General features: G+C 34.9%; 1 long non-coding RNA gene across 1 annotated transcript; it reads right to left on the reverse strand.

The window, feature by feature from the left end:
* Positions 1 to 5,023: 5,023 nt before the first annotated feature.
* LOC102589197 (uncharacterized) lies at positions 5,024 to 6,930 on the reverse strand. Its single transcript, XR_368672.2, has 2 exons — positions 6,404 to 6,930; positions 5,024 to 5,191 (listed from the first exon to the last, which is right to left on the reverse strand). It is a non-coding gene; the product is annotated as an uncharacterized lncRNA (long non-coding RNA).
* Between the last annotated feature and the right edge of the window lie 1,582 nt (positions 6,931 to 8,512).

The raw sequence follows: 8,512 nt of genomic DNA on the forward strand, positions 1-8,512 counted from the left end.
GAGAGGGTTTTGAAAACTCGAAGAAGAAGATGGTTCATCTCTTTCAATTTGGAAGCGGGTCTTTTGGATTCTTCACTCCTTGCTTAAATTGAGACTTAAAATCTTCATACCCATTTGATTTCAACATCATTGAAGGTATAAATTTCTATTTCTTCATGTGTGGCTAAAACCCCAATTCTTGGGGTGTGATTTAGCAAATATAGGTTAAGATTGTTGTTGGGTCTTGCTTGCTGATAGGTTAGATGTATTTAAGGGTGATTTCACCTAGTGGTTGTGGTTTAATTTAATGGGTTTGTAGTTCAAAATACAAAACCACATATGTGTTTTCGACTTGCTCAAAAGAGAGGTCGCGAAGCCAAAACCGCTAGACTGATGGTCTAATGAGTGGGTCAACATGAGGTTCAGCCCGAAAGGGTGAGCCCTAGTCCCATATCCTAACACTCATCTCGAGAGAGTGAGTGGGGTAAGGCGTAGGTTGGTCTTCATGCGGCAAGTAGGTGTCCGAGAGGAACCCATTTGAAACGAGGTAAGTTGCTCGAGAGAGAATTTATTCCAACATATAGCTTAGCCTAGTCGCTATTACTCTACAAATTTTCTATCGAAAGCATGTAGCCAATAATTTAGATTAACCTGTTTTCTAGTAACATCCCAAGAATCCTCTCTCATTCTTAGAAATCTTTGTTAATTTTATTGTTGTTACTTACTAGTGACAAAAACCCCCATTGTTAAGTGACACTCTTGTGTTCCCCTTTAACTTACAACGTTTTTAATCGTTAAAATCTTTAGCTACAATTAGATTTAGCACATTTGTGCTTAACCACTAATTTTCACGCCCACTCCCTTGGAAGTCCACCCCAACCCTTGGTTGGATTATTATACTGTTGCACAATCGTAGACACTTGCATCAGAAGTTGTGTCGTTGATTACAGAAACATCACCAAGAAGTCGCAGAGGGATTATAGCTCCAATCCAGGCTTTTGGACAGTGAGACGGTGGATTTTTGCCAGAATCTGCAAGCTATCGACAACCTTACGCTAGAAATCTCTTTTTCCTTCCTTCCCAAGCCTAGAGCAGCGTTTTGAGTGTTTTTGGGGTGATCCTCGCCTCTTTTGGGAAAAAAAGAGAAAATAAGACTTTCCATCATTTAAGTTTTGTCCCCGACCTTCCCGCTCTGGTGCTCCATATCCCGCTGGAGCGCCACCAGCCTAGCGGCATCCTTCCCGATCTGGCGGGATAGTGTGGTCCATTTCTGCCAACATTTTTCCTTTTCTAAATAACAACGGTTCGGGTCATTACATCACCTAGTACTTCAACAACTACCCTTTTATCAGCAACCTCACCTGCCACTTCATCAACAACAACATCTGTCACTTAATCAAATAAATCAACTGCCACTGCATGAACTGCCACAGCATCAACTGCCACTTCATCAACCACATCACCTGTCACTTTATCAACTGCATTAATTGCAACTTCATCAACTAGATCACCTGCCACTCTATCAACAACATCAATTTCCACTTCATTAACTTTATCTGTAAGATATTCATCAATTATAGCAAAGTCTTCATCAACTGTTGCAAGCTCTTCATCAACTGTTATAATGTTCACATGTACTGTATTACTTTAACAAAATTATAGGAATAAATTACTTGAAACTAAAAATATATATACTAATTTACCTTTCTCTTGTTTTTTTTTTATTCTTTTCCATTCTACTCAATTTTTCTTTCCGTACATAAGAAACAACTTCCACCATTAATTGCTCAAGGGATACAACACGATCACTCAAATTTCCCAAATTTCCATTATTAGAAGTACTCGGTACACTTTTTTGTCTACTAGAAACAGAATTACACAAGGTTGGATAGTATTGTGAACACCCAAATATTCATCATCCACACTCTCTACTCTTGAAGTGAGGGTGGTCACACCTTTCATTTGGGTATTGAAGACATTGATGACCATGTCCTTCACTCCATCTTAATATGGCTTAAATGTTGTCATGTAATTCTGTTCCATCTCACGAATAGTAGGGGTAAGGTATGGGTACACAATCTAAAAAAAGAATATAAATATTACATAATGTTCACTTATTTAAAAATATTGTTAGTTAATAAAAAATAAGTGTATACCTTCGTACTTCTTCCTTTGTACTTAAATGAATCACCTTCAACTATATTATCGCTCTTTGATGTGTACCATCTGAGTAAACGGGGAATGGGCAATAGAGTATCCAAGGACTTCCAGGCATACTTTCCAAGATATGAAAAATCCTTATATATCCAAGAATCCATAGAACAACAAACAAATAAATAGAGTCTGTGACGTACTACACAAATAAATAAGAGGATATCATAAATCAACTAAATGGTTGATAATAGGTACCATAAATGCCCAAGGATAGTCATACAGAGCATAAGAAACATTTTTATTTTCATAATACATTTCCCCATTGTCGCGCCCCATTTTTCACTAAAATGGACTTTCGACCCAACAACTCTTTTGGGATATGATTTGATTTGATTGAAGAGTCGTCACCTAACGAATTAAGGCGCGTTAGGGCACCTATCTAACCTAACTAAATCTAACTAAGGTCAACGAACCAGAGATCGGGTAAGGGTTCAAATTACCTCGAGGGGAAGGTGTTAGGCATCCCTCAAGGTCCACAAGTGTAGGTCCCGGCCGTATCTTATGCAATTTATGTGGGGGTTACAAGTAGCAATTATGGTCACTTCATTATTTAGGTTATTTAACTTAAACATGCTCACTAAGTGATAAATGAAATTTAACAATTAAGGTTACTTCAGTTATTCATTATTTAAATAATTAAGCATGCAAAACTAGGTGATATAATAAACAGTTAAACAATTAATAAAGAGAGGAGCGAGGAGACAAAAATGAATCAAATTTTTTTATTGTTATTAAACTACCCCAAATATTTATAATTATAAAAAACACATAAAAGTCAAAAGGGAAGGGGAGACTCTGACAGACTTTACGAATCAGTGCTCGGCCTTTTATTTCGGGACAGACAAAACAAATGTTTGTCGTTTACGACTCGAGGCAATGTCATCATCTCCGTAGGGCCTAAACTACCCCTACCCCACCACCGCATGCTTTTCATCTCTAAAAGGTGCCTAGTGTCCCCGCTTAAGGTCCAAGAGGCATTGAACTACTATTAGGGTGGATTTAGTCTAAAATAAAATAAAGATTCCTAATAGGCCCACCTAGACACCAAGTAAAACAAATAAGACGAGCATTTAGCACATAGGGTCTGATATTGGCCTCTAGATTTTAATTAAACATGCTGACAAACAGAACTAATGTGAAAGGATTTCATGCTAAGTGTGTACATACAAATAGGTATTGACCACATAATTATTTAATTAGGGAGAGCAGAAAGTCGCTACAAGTGCAAAAAACTTATTAGACTGATTTTAAAGGTGGTAGATAAGTGATTACAAATGCAGAAATTTATTTAGAAACAATGGCATATTTATTATTAATGCAAAGAAATATTTTAAATAACAGTCCGTTTATTAAATGCAGAAATTAATTTGTAGCTGATTTTAATTGGCAAAACAGTGCACAACTTAATTAATCGAGTAAGATTTAATCGGGGGGAACAAGTAGCAGATGCAGAAAATTAATTTAAGTGACTGAACAAGTATTCATGCAGAAATTAGTGTTCAACTGATTTTAAAGGGGGGTAGAAATTAGTGACATAACATATTTTTTTATTTGATTTTAAACTATAGCAGAAAAGTGATCACACATACAGAAATATTTGAAAACAGAAGCAGTTTTAATTATTAATGTAGAAATTAATCCATAGCTGATTTTAATCAGGACAAGCACGTAGTAAATGCAAAAAACAGTAGCAGATTTTAATACTACTGCAGAAAATACCTATTTTGAGCAGAGAATATTCATAACAGATTTACTTCTATTTTAAAAACATGCTAAAAATTAGTAGAAGCCTATATACATGCTATCTAAGAGATTAACATGCTGGTTGATTAATTACATGCGATAATAACCAAATAGAGTAGATATTAAATAACATGCTGGCAACTAGTTAATTTATTTTAAGTGGCAAAATATGTTACAAATGCAGAAAATATTAGCAGTGAGCAGAAAACAATCAAGAGCTTATTAGAAGCCTATAATCATGCAGTCTTAAGTGATTGATATGCTAAAATTTTATTGGCAAATTAATTAGAATTTGATTTATTAAATGGCAAGCTTGAGTTATTAAAACACACGGACATTATTTAGACATCAATTTTATTAGTTAAGCCCTATGGACATGATTTCTAAGTAAAGAACAAGATCTTCAACCTAATGGCATGATTTCTACACACGAATGATATATTGAGCGATATTTAAATTCTATAGGCATGGTGTCTATCTAATATGTAACAAAGTTTTAAACCTATATACATGATTTCTAAGCCCAAAACATGTAAAGTAAGAATAATTCTTATGATTATTATTTCTAAGTAGAACATGCTGAAAATGATAATGATATTCAGACAAAACCTATAGGAATGAACTCTAGGTAAAATAATTCAGCGATTAATTAAACAAATCACATTAACAGATAACAATCAAGACAGACACAACATATTTTCCTTTCTTTTATATTTATTAGCATGCTAAAAAAAATATTAACAAACAAGGTTTTATAAACACTAACTAATTAAAGGGCTAAAATTATTCTAATTTGATTCAACATGCGTAAGTTATTGGAGTTAATTATTTCAAAATTATCAACATGCTTAAAATTACTAAATATGGTTAGTTAAGCGTGCAGTAAACAATAGCACAAATATTACCACATAATTTTATTTTTATTTTTAGCCGTTGGCAAGGAATTCCAGATTTAACAAAGTATACACGGACACATAATTGAACATGCTCACAAGGCTTTGTGTGATCAACCAATGTAGACCTTCAAACAATCACACGTAAATAAAATGAAGTAAATAACTAAACAGTTAGCACGTAATTCCCCTCCTCCCCTTTAGACGATCCTCAAGTTATTCATATATATATAGATAAAGTTAGAGTTTACAACAAAAAATATTACAGAACCATAATAGCAAATACAAATATTATTTTTAAAAAATCTTGTCCCAATGACCCATCCCAGGCAACTCTTCAAACTCCCAGAAATAAATTCAGCCTGCTAAACCAAAGTGGAAGAGTGAATGGATAGTACAACAAACTAATTACATAATAGCTCAGAGAATACACACCAGATTCGAACAAACAATTCATTCAAGCAAAATATAATATCACACATAATAGGGGAGAAGAAAACTGACCCGGATGCTTTCTTTTATTTATTAATACCCAATTTTTGACTTAAGATAACTAAGGCGATGCAGAACATAAATTAAACATGTATAAAAGATACTAACCAGTTATGCAGTAAAAGAAAATAGCAATGAAGATCCACACTTAATCCAATAACCGACCCGAACACAGCAAAATAGCAAGTAGAGAGGAGCTTTGATGTTTGCCGGAAAAACATAATTCTTTTTCTTTTTTTTTTTAGAGTAGAGAGCAATATATTTTTTAGTGTTTTTTTTTAGAGTGTAAGCCAAATGTTCCGATGTGAGAGTGTGTGAGCAATGAGGGAGGGGTCCTATTTATATATTAGAAGAGGGGTACAAATAAGGGAAACAAATACTTTAAGGAATCTATTAATATAACATTTTCCTTATTTCAAAGGAGAGCCAAATCAGATTGTTAGTAATCTTTTTTTTTACCAAATATAAACAAGTAACAATCTGTCTAAACATGAATAAGGCACCTAAAATACGTTAACTAACAAACACATCATCAGCTGAAAGGGAGCAATTTATTATTTAAGGAAAGACAATATCATAACAGCTCAAATCAAGTCACAAGACTTATTTGCTCTAATAAATTTTACCATAACTAGATAAGGAGGAAGAAAACCTGCCAATAATTATATATCAGTAGAAGATATTAAAGATCACAATTCAATTCATAAAAAAATATCCTCACAGAAGAAAAATAATCAAACTTAAATAGGAGAACAGCCAAATCTAAGAGAATTTATCAATTGTCATATCAAAACTTAACAAATTGAACCAAGAATCAACAAAAATTTAAAAATTCAACGGCATGTCAACACCAAAATAGTGCTTAGCAAACATACATCAAACTTATATCAAATCAGAATATAATGACATTTTGATAAAGCTAAAATACACATGCTTCCGGAGTTCAGAAAATCAACAAGAAATAGTCCATAAGATCGGCAAATCATGATTAGTTTAATGCTCATAACGAAATCTATCTAGAACATGCATAAGAGTAGACAAATTAAGCATCTATAATGTAAAATTTTAAAAGAGAAACTAACCCAGACGGATCTGTTGTGATTCGTCTTAAAACCAACCGAAGAGATGAGGTCCAAGCAAACTCCATTATCATTATTTCACCATGCTCATCTGCTGGAGTTACTGGCCATAAATAAGAGAGAAGAAAGGAGTAGGGCTCACCGGAGCCGCTACCTTGTTGGTGTTTCTCGCCGGCTGGAGCTGCTGTCTCACTGGTTATGGCGCTGCTCTGAAGCTCGCTGGTTGTTCTCACCAGCTGGAGCTTCTGCTCGCCATGGCCTCGCCTGACAGTTGTTGTTGGTGTTCATGGAGCTCGTCGGTGGCTTAGGTCTTGGAGCTGCTGGTCGGACAGCAACCTTCGCTGCTTGTTTCATCCGAAAAAGGAGAGTGAGGAGGGGAGGAAGAGAGGAAGAGGAGAAGGGAGCGAGCGGCGCTACCTCTCACTGGAGGCTGCTCTTCTCGCCATAGGCGGTGATCTGGTGAGAAGAAAGGAGGAGGAGTGGCGGTCTAAAAGAGAGGAGAGGAAGAGAATGAAGTCAAAAGTGATAGGGTTAGGAGTCCTTTTAGGTTTAAAATAGGAAAGAAAAAGGGAGTTGATCTTAACTGTTGGATCAATTTAGATGAGCGGCTAGGATTGATCTAGGGTTTAACTTAAAGGATGGACGGTTGAGATTAAAAGAGAATTAAATCTGATTTTGGAATAAGAATAGGCTAAAATTGAAATCAACAAAGGCTATATTTGAAATGAGAATTTGAATTGATGTAGCTAGAATTGAAATGAATTAGAATAGAATAGGCTAGAATTGGAATGAATTAGAATAAAATAGGCTATAATTTGAATGATTTTGAGGAAAATTAAGAAATGTTATTCAATTAAAATACTACAAATATTATAATATTTTTATATAATTAAAGTCACTTAAATTTTTAAGACATTTGAATTATTTCGAGTTTTACTAATAATTTTAAAAATATTTTAATAGTATTTACAATAATTTTTATAAAGCATGCATACTAAATATATCGTTTTTAGACAAAATCAATTAAAATTTTAAACTCAAAATATTTTAAAAAAATACATATCTAATCGAATAGCATTCCCGAAATTGCTAAAGGTCGGTCAAAATTGGGTGTCAACAGCTTCTCCTTGGTTGTTTGACAATGAAAGATGAATTGTCGGGTAACCAACGCTGACTTAGTAGCCGATTTTGTCCGACCGACGAGAAATGTCAGTGGGATCAATTGAAATGATATAAGGTTGAAGAGGGGTACGACCGAGACTTTGGTATTAAGTGACCTACATATCTCTGGTTATACGAGAATCAGGTCGTGTGTAGTTCTAGATTCAGGAGCAAACGAAACTCCTAAAAATTGAAAGAGCGGTACGGTATTCGAATGGGAACGATATTGGCTTGAATGGATAGGATTAGAGTAGCGAGAAGAGCATGACATAGAGACTTCCAGCTTAAGCAAGGATTGAGTGAAAAGCAGTAAGTATGAATAGCTAAGGGTTAAATGAAAACAGTAATACGAGTAGCAAAGAAATTGATAGGGAATTTGTTGCGGTAGATATAAGCACGATAATTGTAGCTGAAAGGTGAAAAATATCCTATCTGCAAAATGTTAGTCTCTGCAAATCCGTAGCTTGTAATATGATTAGAGCAAATATTTTAAACAAATGCTAAAAGTAAACATGATGCAATTTCCCATATCGACCATGATGTTTGCCTTAAGACTATGAAAATGATGTCTTTGGCTATGATGTCTAGGGCCATGATACGCAAAAATATATATCCTCAGGTCATGCAAATGTTGTCTGCGGGCCATGAAAAATGATGCCTTTGGATCATGATAAACAAAAATTAAATCCTTAGGCCATGATATGATGTCCGCAGGCCATGAAGGTTGCCTTTAGATCATGACGCCTTCGGAACATAAGTAAGGAGTAAAGAGAGCGTATATGTTTTGATGTAATTTGAGCATCTTGTGGCTTGATTCAGTAGTGAATCTGTACAGATGTATTCGCGCACACGTAGTTCTCGGGCACAATGCGATCTTGGGCTCATGCAGTCTTCCGGCACAATGCAATTCGGGCACATGCAATCTTCGGGCACATGTAATATTCTAGCACA

This window comes from Solanum tuberosum, unplaced genomic scaffold (genome assembly GCF_000226075.1).
Source record: "Solanum tuberosum cultivar DM 1-3 516 R44 unplaced genomic scaffold, SolTub_3.0 scf00492, whole genome shotgun sequence".
Lineage (NCBI taxonomy): Eukaryota > Viridiplantae > Streptophyta > Magnoliopsida > Solanales > Solanaceae > Solanum > Solanum tuberosum.